The sequence below is a fragment of the Diabrotica undecimpunctata genome, chromosome 8 (genome assembly GCF_040954645.1).
Source record: "Diabrotica undecimpunctata isolate CICGRU chromosome 8, icDiaUnde3, whole genome shotgun sequence".
Lineage (NCBI taxonomy): Eukaryota > Metazoa > Arthropoda > Insecta > Coleoptera > Chrysomelidae > Diabrotica > Diabrotica undecimpunctata.
The window spans coordinates 62,360,370-62,385,738 of record NC_092810.1 but is presented as its reverse complement, the minus strand read 5'-3'; the positions used below and the strand labels follow the sequence as shown (position 1 = coordinate 62,385,738).

Genomic DNA, 25,369 nt, shown 5'->3' with positions numbered 1-25,369 from the left:
AAATGAAATGGATAGATACCCTTAAACGTATGGTCTTGTCCCATTACTTATGCTTTTAATTGTGAGTATATTCTTTGTATGTTTTTTATTTACCATCAATCCGAAGCCACCATTAGAAGACTCTCCTCTATAATAGGTTTGCCGACGAAAGTACCATTTGACCTTCAAACTTTCGCCGTATTTCGGATAATCCAAGTATATTCCATTTTACTATATGCTTAAGCTCGTTTGCAAGTTCCATAAGTTTTTCATCCTCTATCAATGTTCTGGTGTTATATGTTGCCAGAAACCGTATTCATTGCCGTTGTCGTTTGTTAAAATAGCCTGGTCAACTCCGGGGATTCTTAACACCCTCGGTTCCTCTACATCCAAGGCTGCTACCATAGCCTGGTTTCAAGAGACTGCCGGAGACTGAGGACTTTGCAATTTCTTCGTTGCTCATTTTACGGGGATTCCTGGCCGTTTTTCTACCACGCTGGCATGTGCGTGTTGGTAGACAGATGCGAGGATGGGTTAGAAAATTTGGGGTCATTTTACAAGGATGATAGGTTGGGATAAGTGAGAGTGAACCGCAACTCACATAGACAGGGTCGCGACCCTGAAGTAGACCTACATTTACCGGGATCGTAAAGTGTATCTATCAGCTACCATTCTAAACCATATCTGCTATCAAAATGTTCAAATACTACATTAAAAATACCTCTCATTATGATGCCATCTTATTTGAGATTTGGTTTGCAGTACATTTTGTTGCCTATCTACTAGTAGTAAATTGCTCGAGACAAACATTTCACAAGCAGTCGTCGAAATTGTTTGGCAAAAACAACAGTGTATGTATTTAATGTGTTAGGTAAAAACAATAGCACGAAGTAGTTCGATTAAGAGCGGAGGCGCAAAATTTCGGGCCAATGCTTTTTAAATGCATTCATTTTTTTCGAATCCTAAAAAAACTAATAAGTATTTTTGAAAAATTTAAACGCAGAATGGAAGAATACATTATTACTGAGGGCCGAAAGTCCCTGAAAACTTCTATAATGTTTATTTTAATAAGTTACAGGGGTGAAAAAAAAACAGAAAATTTAGTGTGATTTTTAATTTCAAATATCTCATTCAAAAAACCTTTTTGTTTATTCTAAGGGACTTTCGGCCCTCGGTAATAATGTAATCTTTCATTCTGAGTTTAAATTTTTCAAAAATATTTCTTAGTTTTCTCAGGATTCGAAAAAAATGAATGCATTTAAAAAGCATTGGCCCGAAATTTTGCGCCTACGCTCGTAACACCCTGAAATGGCGTGTTCAATCTCATTAAATTAATTTGGGGATATTATTAAGAAATAACAAGAAAAGGAAATGTTGCTGCAAATTTAGCTGAAAGTTTGCTTAAGATAATTAAGGAATTTCCAATGCAAAATATAGTAGTTGTTGTATAACTGTGGTTGTTGTTATGTTTATGACCATGTAACATTTTATAAAATAACATTTGAATATATCAGATTTTAAAATGGCCTTGACATTATCTTAATGCTTTCTTGTAACGAATTCATTTAAGGATAGTTCATTAGAAGAAAGATAGTTCATTGGTAGAAACCAACATTAACACCAGACGCTTATTTTATCGTATGCGATAATGGCAGAAAAATGATCTTGTTAGTAATTTTATGATCAACTTGCTTTGAAAATAGGAACTGTACTAAATTGACATTAATTTTATAACAAATTTATACTGGTAACAAATAGCATTTGTAAGAATTGATAATGAGCTAACCGACAGCATTCTCATTAGAAGATGTGTGAGGCAAGGCTGCATAGTTTTTCGAACTTCCTTGAACATGTCCTTAAAATGCCCTTGAGAACATTCTAGAAGGCACAAAGGTGAACATAGCTTTTCTTCTTCTCATGATGCCGTCTCCTTTCGAAGGTTTGCGATCCAAATGGCAATTGTAGTTCTGGAAACTGCTGCGCGAAAGATTTCTGCGAATGAGCGGTCGAACTATCTCCTCAGGTCTTTCAGCCACGAGTTCTGGCGTCTTCCTACTGATCTTTTGCCCTGTACTTTTCCTTCCAGTATAACTTGAAGTAATTCATATCTTTCGCCAATCAACACATAACCCAAGTATTGCATTTTTTGTTTACACATGCGACGAAGTACCTCAACATTAGTAACTCTTTGTACCCATGGAATTCTCAACATTCGTCTATATATATATATATATATATATATATATATATATATATATATATATATATATATATTATATATATATTATATATATATATATATATATATATATATATATATATATATATATATATATATATATATACATCTCAAAGGCATCTATTCTTTTTTCTATTTCAGAGCTAGAGCTATACTAGCTTTTAGTTAAGGGGGAATCCAAAATCTCATTGATGCAGTAACAAGTAAGGAAGATGTTTGTGGTTTAAAAAACACAAAGAAATAGTTTTAAGAAGAATCGGTATAAATAGATAAATTGTAAAAAGTGTCAAAAGACTAAGATTAATAATAAAGCTTAATATTGAAGAAGATCGTAGGAAGAAGGCTCCGAGCAGAAGACAATGTTGATAGCTCAACAGATAGGCACAGACACTGGACTGGTTTGAATCAAAATCACTTTTAAGGATCACTTAAAACTGGTAACAATTTGCTGAAATTGTAACCTCTACCTACTGCGAAGAAGAGGGTATTAAAAGAAGTAATTTCATTGTAAATTCTTAGGAAACCTATAAAAAACTCAACAAGTAATGCAACAGAATTACAACACAGTAATTATCTGGTCTAATGTTTAGTTTCCTGTAAATGTCGATATCAATAGTTTTTTTATTTCACACTTAAATTTTTTTAACTGTATAAATCATGGTAACCTTTGATTTTTCAAATCAATTTGACAATTGACTCACTTGGCCTCGATATAAAACTTTATATTGTGGGAAAAGAAGTTAAAACATCAGAAAGTAGTGCAAAATAGGTTCGGTTAACATCTGGAAATTATTAAAATAATTTCAGAGTTTTAAGATTGTACCAATAGGTGTGGTTCAAAATAGTTAGGAGAGGTAATTAAATGTTGTACAGACAATAACTGAATCAAGTTTATAAAAAAGCTTACCAATATAACTGTTATATTCACTCGCGGACTGGTAGTCGTCATATAAGCAGGCTTCACACGCGTGGATTCGTCCAGGTATGTAGAATTTTTTAGAAAAGAGAGACCACTGGGTGCGTGGTTTGGTTAGTAAAAGTTTAAACCTAAGGGGTAATAAACAACGAACACGTTATATTAACGTTTACCGTACCAGGAAGCGGCAAGACAGGCTGAGCCATCATGGCAGCAATATTGTTGTGTACTGCAGAGGCTGTTGTTGGGAGATAAATTCCAACCACCATTCTCCACCAAAGGTGGAGATAAATTGACAGTTGTTAGAATTAGAACAGAGACTAAAACATTTTGTGTAAACGGAGCTTGACTTAAAACCAAAGTACTATTGTATGTGGTGGAGGAGGAATCTTTAGAAATAATGTGCGGTGCAGATATTACAGTTTTCGTAATGACATTTTTTTTTTGAAGTAGTTTAAAAAGTAACTGTATGTGCTGCTAGCAAATTCTTTAAGAGAGACTAGCCGGTAACGTATAGGGTACTAATGGTATTGGAAGTGATTTCATAGGTTGAGGCTCTTGTGTCTGAGCTTTAATAATTGCAGAACTAAACGAAGTACTTATAGTTATTTCTTTAATCTGTTTTTCACTGATTGAGGAAGAAACCATCACTTAAAAAATGTATTTTTAACTTCTTTCTGTTCATTAATATTCAAATCAGTACTTTTAACAAGTGCCCGCTTTTAATTTTGTATCACCATTAGAAGGCTATTTAGGTTCCAGTTTTCCTCTCAGTAACATAAGGCATCCACATAGATTTCGTATGTAACATCTACTCCTGTCTTTTAAATTACCAATATTACTGTTATATACACTCGCGGTATTCATATAAGCATATTTCGGTTATCAAATAACAGGTTCTTATTCACGGTATTTACACGCGTGGATTCTCGTTTTAGTTGTCTTTAGCGGATTAGCAGTGTTTGTCTATAACGCATTCGCGGTATTTTTTCACTGTATACATGGTACTGTTTCTTTGTGAATGGTCGTTCACTAAAAGAGGCGTAAAAAGTATCTGTTGGTTACGGACATCATAATCAGAGAGGTAATAAACAACGTTGTCTCCAGGAGTCAACATTAGAGAGAGCAATTTTTCTTTTGCATTGTCTAAGAATGTCTGTATTTCTTGGGGGTAGGGTTAGAGTCAGGAGTAGGAGGTATTATTAAGGGTTGGCTTAGGTTATGATTTGAAATGGACGTTGGTAATTTAGGATTTGATTTAGGATAAAAAATATAGTATTGTTTGCATGTAAAAAATTGAACAGGTAAAAAACAAAAATAGAATGGAATAAGGATATTGATAGAATGACGCAAAACAGAATACTAAGAACATCTCGCGACCACAATAAACGCTGGTGACTGTTTAGAAAATACCGAAAATTAAACAGTTACTTTGTCTATTATAAAGAACAAAGAAGAAGAACAAACTCAATAATTTTAGTACATGCCATAAGCATTTTCTAAATAATCATGTTTTAAATTGTATAAATTATAAAAAAAGGGAATGAACAAACTTACTGTATGGTTGCGGTCGTGATCCAAAATGAGGTTCCTGGAGCAACGGCTGCGGACGACCGTTATTTGTATTTTCTTTCACTGCAAAATAAAAACCACAGTTACGTTTGTGCACAAAAAATAAAAAATATATATAAACAGGGAATATGTTATTTACATGTTAATATTAGGTAATTAAAGAAGAGAAGTTATTTATACCTATATTTCTAGAGATAACACTTTAATAAACCTTTGCAAATTGTAAAATATGTTATTTTTTTTTAAATACAGGTAATTAAACAAGAGAAGTTATTTAGACATATATTTCTACAGATAATACTTTAATAAACCTTTGTAAATTATAATATTATGTATTTTTTTTTAAATACAGCCACTGTTAGTGTAAAAGAAGTAAAATTTAATATTTCTAATGGGTGACTTTATTACTTAAAGTAAATTATATCTAAAACATAATATGAAGACTTTATTACTAAAAGTAAATTATGTACATTTAAAAAATGTAGAAAAAAAAGGATTTAGTAATAAATCATGTGAAATATATAGAAAATAGAATTTATAATAAAGAGGAAGAACTTCCTGTCAATAATAAAATTTGAAACACCCCTATAAAATTTGAAGCTGGTAACCAATTTTAATCAATTTTTTTTTCAAATGTAATAAAAGATCTAATTCGGGATATAATTTAAAATGTTTACTCAAATTTTCAGAGCATACTACGATACTTTTTCTTAGTCGTAAATGAAGACTTTTATTAGGGACATGTTTATTAAAAAATCTTATGCTACTGGATTGAGAGTAGCTTTATTAGCTATGCTAAAAATTTTATTAAAATACATTTCTTAATAACGAAGTTATGACAACTTAAAATTTTAAAACTCAGTAAGCTTCGTGTCGCCTGTATAAATAGATAGCCAAGAAAATTATTATTTTTTAAATAATTTTAATAATAAACCATCGCTGCACAAAAAAAAATGTTGAAAATAGCATAAAAAATTATGGAAAGCATCTAGATTATTAACTTTACAGCTATAAAACCTCAGATGTTACCTTAAATCTTAGTTGCCATAACGATGATACCACTGTTTAGCATTTTTAAAAAAGTTCAATGCCACTACACCCATATTTACTTCCAAGTACTTTAATTATATTTTATGTCATAGGTGCAAGATTGAGTTTGGGAGAAAAAATTGAAATTATATGTCTTTTGGGAGATAACGATAGAAGTGACAGAGAAGTTTGTACAATATTATTTAATGACAGACATGCCGATCGTCATAATATTAACTGCAGTATGGTAATCAAGTAAAAGACGCAGGAGAACATGCTGCCAAATTAAAATGGAGCTTCGCAGGACACAATTCCCAACTAAAGGATAAAAGATGGAACCACGAAATACAACAATGGAGTGGAGACCATGGTTAGGAAAGAGAAGCAGAGGAAGACCACAAATATGATGGGCTGATGACATTAAGAAGATCGGAGGACACAACTCGAAGCAAGTGACGCGAAATAGAGAACACCGGATTGATTTGAGGGAGGCCTATGTCCAAAGTTGGATTACTTAAGGATGAAGAAGAAGAAGGTGGTAATCAAAGTAAATAGAATATATAATGAATATGTTGCAGTATCTATCTATTAATTTAAAAAAGATCCCTTACAACAGGAGGAGAGAATCATCAAATCAACTGGAATATTTAAATATTAATTTTCTAAAACTCTGTTACCGATGAAGTGGCTTTCACTACAAATGGAGTAGTACCATCACAAAATTATCGCTATTTCACAGCAGATAATCGTCATTGGTAATATGTATTCTCAAAAAATCAATGTCTGGTATGATATACTGACGAGCGAATTATTTGGTCCTTTTTTCTTTGATAAAAACATGAACTCACAGAACTTTTAAAGAATCTTTAAACATAGACTTATGGGATGACATTCATCCCATACATAATGAACAATTTAATTTGTGTATCCAGTTAGATGGGTGTTCTGTTCATTAAACCAGAACTTCTAAGTAATGACTAAATGAAAATTTTTCAAATCATTGGATAGGCCGTGGCAGTCCGTTGATAGATTGACTACCCAGACATTCTTCATTAGACTTTTTCTGGGGAGTTATCAAACAATACGTTTACCAAACACGCCCAAATCAGAAGTTCGTGCAAGAATTTGACAGTCATATGCAAAAATTACCCCTCAACAACTAAGAAATGTAATTAGAAATATTCGTTAGCGCTACGACAAATGTATTCAATTAGATGGCGGAGAGAAAATTTAAAAACTCACTAAGCTTCGTGTCACCAAAGAACACCTTGTATCAATAGATAGCCATGAAAATTATGCCGATCGTCGTAATCTTAACTGCATTATGGCAATCAAAGTAAATGGAATATTTTATGAATATGTTACATTATCTATCTACTAATTTAAAAAATACCCCTTACAAACAGGAGGAGAGAATGATCAAATCAACTGGAATATTTAAACAATATCAATTTTCTAAACATCTGTTATTTACCAACGAAGTATCTTTAACTACAAATGGAGTAGCTCTATTACAAAATTGTCGCTATTTGACAGCAGGTAGTCCCCATTGGTAATAAACTATAATAAAAGCCAGTATTCTCAAAAAATGTCAGGTATGATACACTGAACGAGCGAATTATTGGTCCTTTTTTTCTTTGATAAAAACATGAACTCACAGAACATTTTACAATTTTTAAACACACACTTGTGGAATGCCATTCATGAGATCCACTTAACGAACAATTCAATTTGTGTATCCAGTTAGATGTGTGTTCTGTCATTACACCAGAACTGTCAAGCAACGACTAAATAAAAAATTTTCAAATCATGGGATAGGCAGTGGTAGTCCGTTGATAGATTGACTAGCCAGACATCAAGATCTCACAATTTTAGACTTCTTTCTCTGGGAAGTTATCAAACAAAAAGTTTATCAAACCCGCCCAAGGTAGGTAGACGAACTTCGTGCAAGAATTCGACAGGCATATAAAGAAATTACTCAACATCTTAGAAATTAGAAATATTCGTAAGCGCTACGACAAAGGTATACAGTATATCACAGTTAGTTGATACAGGGTGTTCATTTTTTGACTCGTAGCTTAGTGAGTTTTAAAATATTAAGTTGTCATAACTTTGTTATTATTAAATACATTTCAATGAAATTTTTTTCATAGTTATTTAAAGCCACTCTATATCTAGTGGCGTGGATTTTTTTTTTTTTAACAAAATACTAATAACAATTCTACATTTTCGACTAAAAAAAAATTATAGTATATCCTGGAAATTAAAATATACATTTTAAATCATGTACATGTACACATAAAACGTATTTCCAAAAAGAAAATGTACACTGGATACCTAAATCAGCCTATTAACGAAGTAACTAAGAATTATGTACACAGCCATTATTATTTTTATTATTATTATACAATGATATCGAGCCAAAGCAGAGCTTAATGTAGCACAAAGTAAAAAATACTTATAGGTAATAAACTAAATATGTAATATAAACAAATTTTCTAACAAAGTAAAAATAAAAAATAAAAATAATATTCACAAGAATTAATTCTTAGAAAAAGCTTTTACAATAATCGAAAATTATAAAAAATACATACAATTAGAAAGTATACATAAGATTACAAAATTTATTCTATAATCGGTTCACAATTTGTCGATAGCTCACTACAAGTTTAACCCTAATTAGAGAACTGAAATACAGAGAATTTAGGTAATACGATATAATAGTAAAAACCAACCTGAAACTGACGGTTTAAGATCTTTTCGACTAACCCACCTTGTATCTGAAGGAATAGAATACCTTATAATCCTATTACGAGGGTATTTTGAATGGTTACAGATGACCGACCAGTGTCGTAGAGTATATGATTGAAACATTTATTTAAACTAAATAAATATATTTTTTAAATTGTACTTATGTAAATTGTATTTTTTAATAAAACTTCTTTATTCTATTCAAAAATAAAAAGTTTCTTGCCATTTGTAAAAGATACATTTATTTAATTAAGGGGAAAGGCGCCAAATGTCGCCTGGCAAAATTTCCAATGTGTTTTAAATGTATAAATTATTTTGGAATCCGGAGAAAACTAATAAATATTTTTGAAAAATTTAAACGCAGAATAAAAGATTACATTATTACTGAGGGCAGAAAGTCCATGAAAACTTCTACAATGTTTATTTTATAATGTTATGTAATAAGGGTGAAAATAAAAGAGAAAATATAGTATCATTTTTAATTGAAAATATTGCATGCAAAAGAAACTTTTTATTTATTCTAATAAATATTTCATTCTGCCTTTAAATTTTTCAAAAATGCTTTTTAGTTTTCTCAGGATTTGAAAAAAAAAATGGATACATTTAAAACACATTGATAATTTTGACAGGCGACACTTTGCGCCTTTCCCCTTTAATACCATACGATTACAACTACTATTACTTACCTTATATAATTACGATTAGAAAACTATTCAAATTAAAAAAAAATAGGATCAACTTCGGAATCCGAGTCGTCTTAATTAGCGGTTGTGTCTCTACGGTCGCATCAATTATGTTATCAAGATCCCACATTTTTTGTTCTTCTTCTATTACATGTCTTACTGCATCTTTCCAGTTTTGTTCTGTAATATGTTGTAAAGACTCGTATAACAATTCACGTACAGCTTGTACTTTATATGACGTATTTTTTCTAGCCACATAACTTTTCATTTGTGCCCAAATGAAAATTGTTCAATTGGATTTATTTCGCAGTGGTAGGGTGGAAGTCTAAGGACTGTGATGTTTCGCCTTTCCGCCATTACGTATTTCTTGAACTTAGATTTGTGTTGCCGGGCAATTTTTCAAAGTTCTGCTTTTACCATTCCATCTTTGTAAGGCAGATACTTATTCCGCAGCCAGTCAAGAATATCATGTGTCTTCCACGCAGTCGCTGGAAGTCTTTCTACTAGTCGTGAATGATAACGTGCATTATCTAATACTATAAATGAATTTGGTGGTATGTGTTCAATCATCTGCTCAAAATACTCTTCGAAAACATCATCTGTCATCTCCTCGTGATAGTATTTTGTGCTTTTGGACTGAAATTCCAACAAACCATGCTTAACAAATCCTTTTTCACTGCCAATGTGAGAAATTATTAATCTACTGCCTTTACCAGAAGGTGGGGAGATACCAGTAGACCAACCTTCCATAAAGGCTTGCCTGGAGCTTAATATATTTTTATCTGACCACATTTTTTTTAGAGTATGACCTGAGTTTACCCACGTTTCATCCTGGTAGAAGATGGGCCTTCCTTCAGCTCGGAATTTTCGTATGGATTTTAGATAAATTCTTCTCCAACATATTATCTCCTCCCGGTCAATCAAAAGTGATTTTCGGTCTAATTTCTCCCACCGGAAATTTAATTCTTTTAAAACTTGCCACAATTTAGTTCGTCCGATATGAGGCAAATCCGGGTCGTCTCTAACTTTTTGTAAAATTTTGTTTAGGTTTGGTATTTCTTTTTTGAAAAAAATCCATGAATTTTCCTTCGAATACCATTTTTGGCAAATTCATCAATTTCAATAGGCTTTTTCCCTCTCTTTAAGTGTTCGTTTGTGTTTGGGTTAGCTATACCGTGTTTTTTTCTTTCGGATAGGAACCTATATATAGTTGACTCTCCTACGCCAGTCATGTTGGCACAACTTTCGACTATGTTGCGAACAGTGTTTGTGGGATTCTGAGAAACCAGAGCATCGTGAATATTCAGGACAATAGTTTTCTCTCTTGGTGAATAGACAGACTTACTGACTGTACGCAACAGTACCGGTGTAAAACTTGATGATGTTGATGATGAAGCCATCACAAACAATCCAACAAAACGAGCACGAGCGAAAGGTACGTATATGTTCGTAGGTATATGGAATAAAAGATCACTCACGCACTGCATATAATTTGCAAAAGAAATATTCGAGACGCTAATTACTGCCGTAGACGCGGAAACACTGACGAGCCGTAAATTACATGCGATCAAAAACGTACTAAACAAAAAAATTGTTTTCGTTCGTAATAACTTCACCCTTTCAAGTTAAGTTTGGAATATAAACTGAACAGACGAGGCACGTGGCCAAAGCCAGCATCTTTATTCCCATTATATTATTAAAAATCTGGGGTATTCCATCCTAATTATTTTGCAACGAATAGTACCTTCGGATATGAATTCCAGGTTTTCTAGTAAAGTGATTAAACGCGAAGATTAGTATTGAAATATCCAAAGAGATAAGGTATTTTTATTAACAAAATTGTTAATGGTTAAATTCTTATTTTTATTAATGTAATATAATAACCAACATTAGCCGTGAAAGTTTTAATTGTTTTTTTGCTAAATATATTAGTATTAAAATATTATTAATATTATATATAACAGTATTAAAACATTATATTATTATTTAATGAATAAACACCTCAGGAACGCCTATGATTTACGACCATTTTATGAGTTTCGTGCTCTCAACAATTTGTGAACGGAGAATAACGAAGAGAAATCATATACAATAAATATATCCTTAGGTTTATAACAGTTTTCATAAAACAATTAAAAAAATTCTACAGAGTTAACATCCAGTTAATTTTTACTAAAACTTATTTTTGAAACTATTTAAAATACTACTACGTCATCACTTAAACTGTTCCAATTATCAAAAACTCAGTTAACCAAAAAATTGTGCCTTTCAGTATGTAGTTTTAAAAAACTCCTTTTTCAATTTATAGTTATGATCTCCTAGTTTAGCATCTTGGTTGATATTAAAAAAGTTTGATGTTCTATGATTTAATATTCTCTATGAGTTAAAGGAGACAACTTGAGCTTAGTCGAGTTTCATAGTTTAATCTTCCATAATTAAAAGGTAGCTGTTCGTTGTACTCCTTCTAATAAATTAATGTCCCTTTGCAAATGGGGTGATCAAACTGACACTGCAAATCCTAGGTGAGGTCAGACATAACTTTTGTAGACTTTGAAAAACAAGTCTGGAGACAGTCTACGAAAAGCTTTTGATATAAAGTATAAAGCAGAGTTCGATTTACTTATGTTTGGTTGACCGTAAGCACAAGATCATTAAGATAATTAATTTCCTGTACCAGGTTTAGAGGAACGCCATACAAAAAATATATGGATTATTATATCCATATTTTATTTCACAACACTTACGCGTATTTATTGGAATAGCCCATTCCATACTCCATTCTAATAGCTGGTGAAGAGTATTAACGATATCTGGATAGTAATACTAGGGCGGTCCAATAAGTACTTAGCTTACAAATGAAAAACTTTGGTAAATCAGCGATTTATTTTTCAACATAGTCTCTTTTTAACTCGATACACTTGACCCAGCGATTATTCAACTTCTTTAAAACATCTGAAAAATACAGTTTCTCGAGGTATACAAAGTAGGCTTCTGTGGCGGAAATGACCTCCTCATTCGACTTAAATTTCTGCCCGGCGAATGCCTTTTTTAAGTTTGGAAACAAAAAAAAGTCGAATGGGGCCAAATCTTAAGAATACGGTGGATGGAGCCACAGTTTGTAGCCCAATCTAACTAATTTCGCTATGGCGACGATGGAGGTATGAGCTGTTGCGTTGTCATAGTGGAAGAGCACTTTTATTCGCCAAATGGGGTCGTTTTTTTGCAATTCCACGTCGAATCGTACCAATAATTTGGCGTAGTAGAGCCCTGTGACTGTTTCGGATTTCTCCAGGTAGTCGATGTAAAGCACCTCTAATAAATTCCAGAAAATGGCTGCCTTCACCTATCCTGCTAATAGGATGGTTTTCTGTTTCGACTGTTCCTTGGTCTCTGGTGTGTATCAGTGGATTTTTGTTTCGTCAACGGTTACAAAACGACGTAGAAACTCCTTCGAGTTACGCTTAAATAGCGTCAAACACTGATCTGAAGTGGTCTTACGGTTGCGCTTGTTGTTCGGATTAAGAAAACGCGGCAGCCATTGCGCCGACAGCTTTCTCATGCCCAAAATTTCATGCAGAATATCGTAGTCATTTTCCACTTTAAAAAAGTTCTTTCAGAAAGGAAATTTTCTAACTACAATAATAACTCACCACATACGCCGTAAAGATCTAGCTTCAGCATTAATTTTTTATGGGTACCTTATCAAATGCACGGGAAAAATCTATATAAATCATTCAATCGGCTCATATTCGTCCATTCATTAAAAGCCAGATGGAAGTTGCTAGTTAAAGAAGGATTCGGCAGAAATCCGTGTTGAGAGACTGGAATAACATTGTGCTCTAACAAAAGAATACTAATTTATTAGCTATTAAATTTTCCATTATTTTAACTGATGTTGGTGGAACGGTTAACGGTTGATAATTATTTGAAATAAGTTTATTTCCACTTTTATATATCGGTTTTACTATACCAGATTTCCATGAAGTTGGAATTAAATTTGTTTGCAAAGATTTGGCAAGTAAAGATGCTATTGGAGCCGCTAAAGTATTGCACAAATATAACATAATAATGGTAAAATATTTTCCGATCCATGAGACGCAATAGTCTTAAAGAACCTAATACCTCTTTAACCAATTCAGTAGAAATGCCAATTGTTGATAAACTTTCCAATATTCGGTCAGTAGGAGGCAATCTGAAACTGTAGCCTCCGGGTCAACTGTAAATGTACTAAAAAATGTTTCAGGAAAAAATTCACAAACCTCTTCCTTTAAGCATATTTCGCTTTTAGGTTTTGCTAATAATGGTATACTAGTTTTTGTACAGAATGATTTTGATCTCACGTATTTGTAAAAAGCTTTGGAACGTCGGGAACTAACTCTGCTTTCATAGTTACTTCTCGACAATCTTAACTATTTTGTCAGTATCTTGCCATTTATTAGATAGCAATTAAGTACTCTGTGCTAGTAAGAACTACAACAGTATATTAATTGATTTTTGTTTTATTATTGTAAGCAATAAATAGTGTTTTACTTTCTACTGTTGCTCCTTACTATCAAGTAGGTTTTCGTAGAATCATGTTTTACGATCTATTTAGAAAAGTAACTAAATAGAAAATTAAATAATTAAGTAAATAATTCGTATTTTTTTGTGATTAAAACAATACATGGCTGAAGTGTAAACCCTTAATATACGTATAAGATGATTCTGGTTATATTTATAATAAATCCCATTTAAAATAAAGATGGTTTAGTCTAACGAAAAATTCCTGGCATAGCATTCCACATTCGCAGATCTGATTTCATAAATTTAAAAGTAGCACTCAAGACTTTACGTGAAAATTTATGATCCGACGTGCCCTGTGAATACTACATCTCATTTTACAAATATCATGTCTTAATATTACACTCGGAAAATGGGGCATGTCTGTTAGCTTATCTCCATAAAAGTCAATTTATTATTTAAGTTTCATATATTTGCTTCGCATATTAAAGAATAGAAACAAGTCGATAAATAGCGATGTAATTTTTTCTGTAGGTAATTTGCCTCAGTCTAAATTGATATAAAAATTATTAACAAATCCGTACCATACTCAAAACATCCGTAAACTAATTTTCGAAACCAAATTCAGAATTTCACTTTAATCTGTGCCTTCTAAGAATTGCAAGGCAAAACAGACGTTGATAAAGATGTTATTAGAGACATGGGGAATCTAAAAATTGCATCAAATCTTAACTGTCTTTTCCTTTTTATACTCAAAACAATTTTATATAGTCCGTTTAACTCTTTTTGGCCGATTTTATACACTCGCGATCATAAAATCCGGGTCAACTTGAAAATCACCGATATTTCATTTTTAACGAGCTTTATCGTAAATAATAATAACACAAATACAAACTAATGCATGTTTCTCAGAATTGTTGCGGTTTCCTTTGTAACAAAGAATTCCAATAGTGCCGATTTTTGTCTGTAAAGTTCACACTTCCCAAAATGAACGCTACCTGTAACTCCGCTTGTTTTAAATGTCTCGTTTGTACTTCGACTTTCTGTTCAAATGCAACGGACAAACGTTTATTACTGCCCCCATTAGTGTTTATTAGTGTTTATTTTTTGACAAAAATGCCTTTGACTGTTGTTGAAACGGCACAAATTGTTGCACTTGTGGAAGACGGTCACACTCAACGGCAAGTCGCAAGAACTGTTGGCGTAAGCCTTTCTACGGTTCAACGAGTGCTTCAACGCTTTCAGGAGGCAAGTTTGCTAACCAGGCGACCTGGCTCTGGACGAAGAAGAACGACCAAGGCACTAGATGACCGTTTCCTTGTGTTTCAGGCTTTACGAAACCGGACCTCAACTGCGGTTATGCATCAAAATCATCTAGAGGAAGTACGAAATCGCAATTTTAGTGTTGCAACAGTCAGAAGAAGACTTCGTTCTTCTTGACTGTCTTCTCGGGTAATGGCTAGATGACCGCCACTTCGCCGGGTGCCTCGAGTTGCACGACTAGCTTTTGCTCGACAATACGCGCATTGGGGAATTAACGATTGTAGCAAAGTGTTATTCTCAGATGAATCCCGTTTTTGCCTAACTGGATCCGATGGACGTGTAAGAAAATGGGTCCCTAACTGCACGAAGGTACATTACGGAGATTCCGGAAGAACATGTTATGCCCAACATGGCAGGGCTTGGAGAAAACGCCGTTTTTATGCAGGACAACGTGCGACCGCACGTTGCCAGGATCAGTATGTAATACTTGGACGAAGTTGGAATTACGAGGGTACCCTGGCCAGCTAGGTCTCCGGACCTGAATCCCATCGAACATCTCTGGGACGATTTGAAAAAACGTATTCAAACCCATACACCTCCTCCTAACAACGCACAGGAGCTTAATGATCTGTTAGTGACAGAGTGGAATAACATACCACAACATGTAATCCGGAGAAAAATTGAGAGTTTGTCCCGTCGTCTGCAAGAGGTTATTAGAGCAAGGGGAGGCAATACACGATATTGGTCATTGAAATTTCACTGATTTTTTACCACGTTCTGTATTTTCCATTTTTTTTCGTATGTCTGTTTTATCAACAATTTGATTTGTTTTCTGTTTTTTCAATAAAAACAATAAAAAACCATTTTTTTTCTTTCAAAACAAACATTGATGACAAATAAAAAATACATTAGCCAAAAAAAGGTTATTACTGCACCAGAGGCAAAAATATTTAAGAAACTTGAAATTTTCAAGATGACCCGGATTTTATGATCGCGAGTGTATTAAAAACCACTTAAGTAAGATGAAACTGTCAAATAAATTACCAATGGCAGAGAGAAATATACTTTTAAATTAAAATTAATCAATCTCAATCGAATTACAAAAAATATATATTTATGCGCCAAAAATGCAAAGCAGAAAAACTGACTGGTCGATAAAAACACTAGTTTCTTGTGTCAAAATTGTATTTAGGCCTTTTTAGTACATAAAATGCAATCTTTTGTGTGTTAAACTTTGGGAAATTTTATTTATTTCAACAGAACATCAAAACAAGATTATAGGCTAGTTATAACATTATTAATTGGAAAAATATAAAAAAAAATAAATTACCTACATGCACATAATATTCAAATAAAATTTTATTGGATTTAAAATTGGAAAATGCATTATAATTTAAATTCTTCATCGTTACAATCTTAATAATTAATACATGAAAGTCAGTTGTCCTCTTCACCTGGACTGTGGACCAAGCCTTGTCATCTGAATTGTCTCCTAGTTATATAACTAGTGTTTTCTCTTCGTCGTATGTGATGAGCAATAATATTGTATCAATTTCTCAGTTTGCATTACACAATTAGCTCAATTCAGATGTTTCTTTACTTAATGCAGTATTCTATGGTACGATTTACAAATTCCCCAGACCAACTCTATCAAATTGTACTGACAGTGATATGGAGATAGCTGTAATACCTAATGCCCATGTTCTTGCAGTAGTTCGTCTTTAACGTACTTGACGTTATGTGGCTTCTATAGATGACAAACTTAGTGGCTTGTAACGATGTACATTGCCAGCTATCGCCGTCAGCTTACCACCGTCCTGTACACACGCACTTCCATCGCTACGTTCCACTTTCATCAATAAGCGCTTTAGATGAAAGACTGGCAACGGTATAAAACAACGTACGCCGCAAGAGAGAATCGAGTTCTCCAACGTACTGATCTGGTAGGAACTCCACCGGGCCTTTGGTTATTGACCAAAGGCCAACCATCCTGGGAGTTCTAGCAGAGTATTGATGAAGCATCAACTTCCCTGACTCTAGGTTATTTACCGAAGTGATATTAGAGTGTTGATCTAGTATTTTATTTTTTTAAGATTATTTTAAGAAGGAAAAAGAAAGCGATTGACGATTCAAAATAAAAACTGAAAACATCAGGCCTGCTGTAACAAAAGTAATTAGAGACGTATATGATATGAAAGTAAAAGGTTAAGACGTTACAATTCCGTTACTTAATGTAGGTCCAAAAAATAAGAAAACATACAAGTTTGTCGCGACTTTTAAAACACTGTGGATATGCTTGAAAACTTGATAACTTTAAACTCTTAGGAGAGTCCTTTGCAAAAAGCCAAATATTGTGTTTAAAGCGTTATACTTTTTAAGGCACTATACGAAGAATTATTTAAGTCCAAGCCGACTTCAGTTATTCTTTTTTTGGGAAAACTTAGATATTTTTGAAAGGGTCGTATAAACATATATGGCAAGGTGACAATATAACGAGCATCATAAAATGCTCCGAAAACACTTCGTTGTTTTACATGCTTGACCTAGTAATGGGTTTGTTGAAAATGCTGGACTATTTTTTTTCCACTAAATTAAAGAGAGTTCTGTAAAAAACTCATACCAATGCTTTACGAACCATCTCTAATTACTATGGAGAATGCCTCATAGTGTAAGGCAAGATTGAAGGTAGAAGTGGTTTGAAAGAAATAATTCTGGCTGAGAAACTCAAACGAATGGTTCCAAATACCAGAAGATGCACACATAATACATACGGCACAAAACAGAGCAACATATCGTATGATGATCACCAACCTTTGGTAGAAAAGGGAAGATAAGGAAGAAGAAGAAGAAGGTATGAACACTTATTTTTATTTGTTAAATATATATATATATATATATATATATATATATATATATATATATATAAAATTTTAATGTTATAAAAATCTTTTTTTTTGATAATATTAAAATTTTATGTAGTGAAAGTAATAAATTTAAAAGGACTTTTTTGGAAATGGTTTGTATTAGCAAAAGTGATAATAATTTAAACAAAAGATCGGAAATTCAAAATCTAAGCAAAATTTATAATTATATTCTTTCTTTATGATTTATATATAAAACTTGTAAAATGTCATATTTAATTCTCCATATATCGGTTACATTTTTTCAGACAACTGTCAACAGTGAATAAATCTTTTTCTTTTTTGTTACTAAACAAAAAAAATGTTTAAACGAAATTTTATTTTTGGCAATATAATTGTCAAAAATAAAAATTTTAAGTTGGCATTTATGACATTGAGGCTTATTTGTAATTGGTTGCTATTTTAACTTATTTATAAATTCAATTGTTTTTGTATTAAAAAAATGTTTTCAAAATTATACTAAAAATTTTCAGAGAAGCATTTATTAGATTAGGACATTTTTATATTAATTATTTTTAAGATGTATTAGCAGCAATTTTTATTTACTAAACTAATTTTTATTTGGTAAGTTAACAAAAATTGTTTTTTCTTTCTAGTTCAACCTTGTAAGATATTTTGTCTTTTTTAGCTCTTGATAATAATTGTAAACACAATTGAAAGCTCGAGATATATAAAAATAGTTAACCAATAGCCCTTTTATTGATTCCAACCCATCCAAAACAGTTATATATTTTTTCCAAACGAGTCACAAGTACATCTTTTTTCTTATTCTTATATATATATATATATATATATATATATATATATATATATATGTATATATATATATATATATATATATATATATATATATATATATATATATATATATATATATACAGCGTGTCCGTAAAGTATGGAATAAATTCGATATTTCCTAAATGAAAAGCCTTTTTAAAAAAAATCTAAAACACGTCGATTTTTAAATTTAATGTTCTACATTTTACAATAAAATTTCATTATACAAGGTGATACACATTACAGTGATGACGTCATAGGCTCTTTTTTTAAATGTAAGACCCTGTATTTTAGGACATTTTTAGATCGATAAAATGAGCTGATTTCAAAAAAGTATAATACTCGGGTATAATGGCTATAATTTGAAAGATATGCGCTTAGAAAATAAATTATTTATTATCAATTGCAAAAAAGTAGTCTACTTCTAGTTTTTGGTAAACTGTAATTATTTTTAGTAACGTTCAATAACAATTAAGTAGTACAATAATTGTATTAATTCGTGAATGTTCTGTATTATTGCTAAGAATTAATTTTAAGTAGAAATGAATTTAAGTGTAAATCAAAGAATTGAAATACTCATGATGATTGGGTATGGAGACAAATCGCGAACTCAGATGGAAGTGTGTAATTTATTTAATGATAAATATCCAGAAATACCCATCACACAGTTAACAGTAGGTAAGATTGAAAAGAAATTTCGAGATACTGGTACGGTTAAAAATGCACGCAAATCAGTTCGTCCCTCTGTAAATTATGTTACAACATTAGATGTTCTACTTGCTTTTGAAAAAGATGCACACACTTCTGTTCGTAAGATTAGTAGTGATCTCGATGTTTGCAAAACAATGGTACACAAACTACGTAAAAGTAAGTAAAGTAAGTAAAATGCACGGTTGTACAGGAATTAAACGAGGATGATCCAGATAAAAGAATACAATTTTGCGAAATAATGATGGATAACAGCCACCTCGAAACCCTCTCTTGATTCAAAATTTTATTTTTTCTGATGAGGCTACATTCAAATTAAATGGCGAGGTCAACCGTCAGAATTGTAGATACTGGGCAAAAGAAAACTCCAACTGGATGCGGGAACATCATACACAATACCCGCAAAAGGTAAGCGTATGAGCTAGCATTGTAAGAATTAAAATCATTGGACCCTACTATTTCGAAGGAAATTTCAACGGGCCAGCACACCTTCAGTTTTTAAGTGCGTATCTCGTACCTACTTTAGTTAATTTATTCCCCAGTACAATTAATCTTGGAGGTTTATGGTTTCAACAGGATGGTGCGCCTCCGCATTATGCTTAAGATGTTCGAAGGTACCTAAGCGAAATTTTTCCGAACAGGTGGATTGGAAGACGTGGACATATTGAATGGCCAGTGAGGTCGCCAAACCTCAATCCTTTGGATTATTTTATGTGGGGTCATTTAAAGAATGTTATTTATAAAACAAAACCTGCAAATATTGGAGACTTAAAAACAAGAATTCGCAAAGAAATAAACAATATTTCTCAAGAAAGCATAAACAAGGTTCTACAAGAATTTGGGTTACTATACAAGTGAGTTCTAACGTTTGGGTTACTGTCAAATACAACAAGGGCTACAATTCGAACATTTAAGATTAAGTCATGTATTAATTACTGGATTACTTTCAAGTTATTTATTATAATTTATTAATACTATAAATCAATAAAAATTAATTGTCTAAGCGCACATGTTTCAAATTATATCCGTTAGACCCCCAGTATTATACTTTTTTGGAATCAGCTCATTTTTATCGATCTAAAAATGTCCTAAAATACAGGGTGTTAAATTTAAAAAAAAGGGCCGATGACATCATCACTGTAATGTGTATCACCTTGTATAATAAAATTATTGTAAAATGTAGAACATTAAATTTAAAAATCGACGTGTTTTATATTTTTTTTAAAAAGACTTTTCATTTAGGAAATATCAAATTTATTTCATACTTTACGAACACACTGTATATATTTTTTATTATTGTGTCATATGCTAAATAAAATATGACAATTATTTTCTTTTTATAATTAAACCAAGAAGTTAAATTAATTTTATATTCTGATAGGTTAATACTTACTAAATATTTTTCCATCGTCTTCGCGTTTTTGCTAATATTCTGTTAGAGGGTGACTTTATTTTAGACCAGGTGACAGGTGACTTTATTTTAGAGAACTGTTTATTATTTTATTTTACAAAAGAGACACATCCAAAAATTAAGGTGATCGCCGATAAACCAGTAATAAACCAGTGCAAACCAACACATGGAGCAGGAACATGGTAATTCAAGTTCAAGATGGATCAAGAACTGCTTAAACGTTTCGAGCAAAAAATCCTAAAAAGAATATATGGAGAAATAAAAGAGCAAGATTTTTAGCGCAGGCGTTACAATTTTGAGTTGTATAGAGGTTTTGGGGAAAGTGATGTTGTAAAATTCATTAAGGAAGCACGCCTTAAATGGATAGGGCATGTAACAAGGAGAGAGGAAGGTGCAACAGTTTTTGACCGAAGAGGGCCGATGGAACAACGAGCGCCAGAGGAAGACTGAGACTTGGATATCAAGACAACATGGAGATTTAAAATCTATTGTGGGTTAAAGCATGGAGAAGAGTTATCAGAGACATGGAAGAACGAAGGAATGTTCTGAAGAACATCAAGCATTTCTTTTACAAATATATTGTGTAGTTGTGATTTTTATTTTGTAAATATTTCAAATATCTAAGTTTTGTTTTAAAAATCCATCGATATTCTGATCAAATTTTCGAATTATTTTCCCCGACTATGTTGATAATAAAACTGGGTGTGTGACTATGTTAGTTCCATGATTAAAAATTAGGTCGACTTTATGCTACAAAACGACCGGAACTAAATACACCCTGATAGATTACCCTACCTTATTACAGAATATGCAAATACCTGGCAATAATGTAAGAGCGCAATAGCAGTAATAGCTTATTGCAAACGTTTAGTATTATTTCTGATTAAATACTTTTTGCCGGTTTCACAACGAATATAGTTGACTTAAATCTTCGAGCCAAAATTTTAAGTTTTTTGTTTAGTTTCTATTCTGAGCAGTGCAAAGATAATTGAATTTTGAACTAATATCTTTAAATAATATTTATATTGGGTTTGGACTTGGTTATATGTCGGCTATATTAGGGTTGGCTGGTTTGTCCATCTTCAGTGGCACTGCTCAAACGCGAGAACTTAAAAAGGCATTAAAAAACCCTGCATAAAATGTATGTACATGATTTTTCGCCAGTGTAAGTTAAGTAGAGGAAAATTGCAAGATCTGAAAAGTAGTTTGAAGAGACAGCAATCCATATTGTGTAGACCAGCCGAACAATTAATAGCTGAAAAAATCGCGCCTTTTAAAATTCCCCTTTTCTACAAACTGGTGCAACACAATAATCCTTTCGAAGACGTATTTCGGAGAAGTATTATTTGATGACTTTAAAAATAAAACACAGATTATATCTGCTATCAAAGACGTCCAGTTATCCCGTCCAACTGTTAACAGACGAATCGAGATCATGAGCAAAGATTTGGAATCCCAACTGAAAAGTGATATTATGGAATCTATGTATTTTCCTTTGCAGTATATCCACCGATATAACTGATACTGTCCAGTTATGTATTTTGATCCAAATGGTATTTCTAGATAGCTCGTCTAAAGAATTATTAACAATGCTACCACTAAAAAAACTCACGGAGAAGATATTTACACAGCTTTTCTAAATTTTGTTAAACAATATGAACTATCCATTTACAAACTCATGTGCGACGCGTGCAATGACCGCAACGCCTCTCTAAAATGGAGTTGGAAAGTAGCGAATCTGTTGATCACACTGCATAAATTAAAATGCATAATTAAAATGCGTTTTAAAGGTAAAGAGCTTAGCTTTCGGATTAAATTTTTGTATTTTGCCGCAAGTAAACTTAAATTTTATAAAGGTGTTAAATAAATAAACTTGGTGCGATTTTTGCCATTTTTTATTATTCTCATGAAATCAATCCAATCTATCTCTTTTATTGACTGGCCACTATAAAGCCGGAGATACACATGCCTGTTACTAGCACAATGGCATACTAGTACTGTACCCTCTTGATGATTGATTGGAGGTTACACAAAGAACGGTACTAGGCTCGGGCTTCAGTCTGGTAGAGGTATCTTGGTCGGGGTTCTTGTTACAGCTCAAATATCACGGATCAATTAAAGAAGTACTTACGACACAAAGACAAGAAGTTAGAAGAGAAGATAAGAGGTAAGAGAAGAAAAGTTATTTGGGCACCACCCTATTTTTAGAGGAACAGGGAAACCTTAAGACACATAGAAAAGGATGACGAGAAAGGTAAGGTACAGCTAGAGAACTCATGCGAGGATAAAGTAAACCGTGAAAGAAAAGGTATCGGAATTATGCGGTACACTCCTAATATTTCGACACATATACTCAAAATATACGATCAAACAAATAAATATAATAATATAATTCAATAAAAAATGCCTGGAAGAGAAACACAAAAATATAAATCCAAATTGTATAAAAAAAATATAAAAGAAATAAAAAGCAAATAGTTCTTTAACAAAACTATATTTAGGTATATTTGTTAAAGTAAATGTGCTATACCAAATTTTATTAAACAGTTAAATGGCATGATTATTGCGTAACTGATTATTAATTACAAACAAAAAATCTCTTTAAAAAATAGTTATAAATAATTTAGTATCCTCAAGAATTAGAAAAAAAAGGCAAGGAACATTATAATTATATCTACATATATAAAATAAATGGTACGTTATTTATACTTATATATTATCCTGTATTTTTACTATATTACTCAGTCAAACCAAACCTCCATAAATAAGAAGGTACACTGAACTGGAGTCATAAATCAACTTCTAAAGATTTCGTTATCACGGTTTAGTCAATAAAACTTATACTCACAAAACAGGTGTATTCAAATAATGGTATGACGCCCTCAATAAGGCACTTGACTTCGGTCCAAACAACAGGTAGTTGGGATGACACGACCACAATAAATTGCAGTCTTCCTAACGTAATCCCTTAGATTGTCTGTTAGGCCGACGAAAAGAGGCAGCTAGACCGGGGTACTACAGGTGGTTGAGATAACATAAAGATGACTGATGATCGGGTGAACTAACGTTGCGGTGAATGCTTGAAAATTGTACACGTATGGACGGTGTATAATAGGAATCGGTATACAATCTGAATTGGTGTAAAATCTAAATTGGTGTACAATCTGAATTGGTGTAAAATCCGAACTGGGTAGAATAGGAACGGCAAACAGAAGTGACTTCAATTGGAAGACGTCGCCGATTGTCGAAGATAAGACCGCTTGCCACAGGAACCAACTTGGAAAATGAACATCGGATTGTGAATTTAGAAGGGCTTAGACAAGCGAAGGTTGAAAATAGGGAGGGGATATTGGCTGAAGGATGCCACGCGAAATTGACATTAAATAACCGGGCTACTGGGGTTCATTTTCATAGCTTTTACCAATGGAAAGTAAGCTTTCTACGAAAAACAACTCTTCTGTTTTTCTGAGAAGGTAGCTCGGAGATTTCACAATAGGTCCTTTTTCCTTTGTTATTAGGAAAGATTTTTATGTACCAAAACAAGATAAAAAGAAGAAGAAACATTTGGCGAAGTTATTTCTTTGTTAAAAAAAGGCGTAACGAAACGCTCGGTAGTGTCGGTTATTTGAGGAAGGTATGCAGGCATGGGCGGCGTGAAAATAATTTATTAAAGGGAATAATTTAAAGAAATTATGAACATGCTTCAGTACCTAGTAAGCACCAGCTACTGTCCCCAAACTGGCAAGTGTGTACGTTAACTGGCATGCTACTTCCTGGCATGCTAGCTAATCGCAATCGCAAAGAATTCGTTTTTTCTTGCTAGTAGCATGCTGAGCATACAAGGCGCGTGCGTGGGGAGTGTCACAGGCATGTGTGAACGCGCGCTATCGCTACGGGCATGCCAGTAGCTAGCAGAGAATTATTGTCAGATTTGTTGTGTTGGTGATAAAAATTAATCGTTTTATTTTTAAACTTGTTAATTTAAAAAATGTTTCGTTGGGGTGATGAAAAAATTATCAAATTTATTGCTATATATAGAGAATCGGAGTGTCTTTTAAAATCTAAATCATCTCTATATAAATATAAAATAGCCCGTGACAATACTTACACAAAAATTCAAGAGGAAATGGGTGAAGGTATTACTAGATTTTCTCGCCTACCAATCCAATTTCTCACCCAAATTTTTCTCTTTTTTGAGTTCCGCTTCGGAATCATTATTAAATTTCTAACAATATCTGTTGTCATCAGCAATATTTGCTCGTTGACTTCATTCCGAATACCGTCCATGTATCCCCTTTTTTTAGTTGGAAACTTAAAAAACTTTTAATTACATAACAAGTACTTTAGTTTCAGATGATAACCACTCGATTTTTTACTAGCACTGGCATGTGTAATAATCTACCCTGCTTTTTCGCCTTGCCAGTATAGGCAAGCGAGCTACTGGCATGCCAATTACTAGCAAATGTGTTTTGTGCTTGACAGTTACTGGCCTATGCCAGCAACTTGCATGCCAGTTACTTTCCCAATTTACTGGCATGTGTGCACCCGGCTTAAAGTTTAGATAACTAGAGCCTAACCTTCAAAACCTATAGCATACAATTTTAGTTTTGAGTTTTGGCA

General features: G+C 32.7%; 1 protein-coding gene across 1 annotated transcript in view; it reads right to left on the bottom strand.

Moving 5' to 3' along the window:
• The window catches only part of LOC140447622 (heterogeneous nuclear ribonucleoprotein L-like), a 182,798-nt gene that overhangs the window by 30,471 nt on the left and 126,958 nt on the right, over positions 1 to 25,369 (bottom strand). The window contains exon 2 of the mRNA XM_072540380.1: positions 4,692 to 4,769. The gene's annotated coding sequence lies outside the window, so the exon portion shown is untranslated. The remainder of the gene's footprint in view (positions 1 to 4,691; positions 4,770 to 25,369) is intronic.